Source organism: Orycteropus afer, unplaced genomic scaffold, assembly GCF_000298275.1.
Source record: "Orycteropus afer afer isolate SDZICR_OR568_19922 unplaced genomic scaffold, OryAfe1.0 scaffold00586, whole genome shotgun sequence".
NCBI classification, from domain to species: Eukaryota; Metazoa; Chordata; class Mammalia; order Tubulidentata; family Orycteropodidae; genus Orycteropus; species Orycteropus afer.
This window is the reverse complement of record NW_006922173.1, coordinates 770489-771777: the sequence shown is the minus strand read 5'-3', so window position 1 is coordinate 771777 and position 1289 is coordinate 770489.

The window sequence follows — 1289 nt, the reverse complement described above, 5'->3', positions numbered from 1 at the left end:
TGGAACTTAAGAACACATTCTTCTTTCGAGCAATCCCAAGGACACCCTGGACCTGCAAGATTGAAAAGGTAGGACATTCCTCTTTTTACTCTTATACCTCACACCCACTTGGTGTATGGAGGTGAGGCCATCCTCCTCTCCCACCTACCTTCTGGGCCCATAGAAACTTCACCAGAGTCTGTGTGCTCAGACGGATCCTGGGTGTCTTCCCTGTCTTCCACCAATTTTATTTTTCTCTTTTTTTATTTTATTTTTTTCTTTTTCACTTTCTTTTTTCTGGTGATTAGTTTGCTTGCATTTGTCTGTTTTAAAACAACTATTATTATCAATACTTTTGTCCTTTTTATTATCACTCTTAATCTTACCCTCCCAGGTCCTAGGTTTCAGCATTTTTTGTTTTCTCTGTTCCTGGTTGAATTTTTTTTAATTTAAGGGTTATATTCCCCCCCTTTTTTTTTCTTGGGGTTAACCTCATTCTTTGTTTATCTTTTTGCATTTTCCCATTTTTTTCCCTTCATTATTTTCCTTCTCTAACTTTTTTTCTCTTAGTGCCTTATCTGCAGATATTGCAGGTTTTCTTGTTTTTTCTTCTTCTTTTTCCCTTTTTCTTTTTTTGGTTACTGTTCCTGTGTGATTACATAGTGTCTTTTCCATCCATGTGCTTTTTTGTTTTTTTAATGATTATTCAATTATAATTTTTGTCTAACTGAGTGGGAGACAGGAACAGTCCCCATAAGACACAACTACAACCACACCTCTTGCAACTTCACTTACTTAGTGAGAACCACTACCTCCTTCTCCACCAATGGGCCAATGATAAAAAGCCACCAAGAAAAGTCTGAATCACCCTTGGCTTCTCTTCACAAACAGTTAACAGACATCTAAATACAACAACGCCACGATGTCTCAGAGACAACAGACCATCACAGTCCACACAAAGAAGCAGGATAAAGTGGTAAAAAGAAGGGAGCAGGGTACAGACTCAGAACATAGCCCTGAGGAAGAAGCAGCATTGGAACTCTCTGATAAGGAATTCAATAGAATTATATTTAGATTTCTTCAAAAGATTGACAGACAAACCAAAGAAAACACAGAAAATACCTTAGAAGAATTTTGGAAGAAAATATAAGAACAAAATGACAAAATAAATGAAAAATTAGAAATGATTCTAAATCTACAGATATAAATTCAGAAGATTAATACTAAATTGTCAGAAATAGATAACACATTGGAAAAGCAAATGAGTAGAATTGATGCAATGGAAGACAGAATTAATGAGATTGAAGACA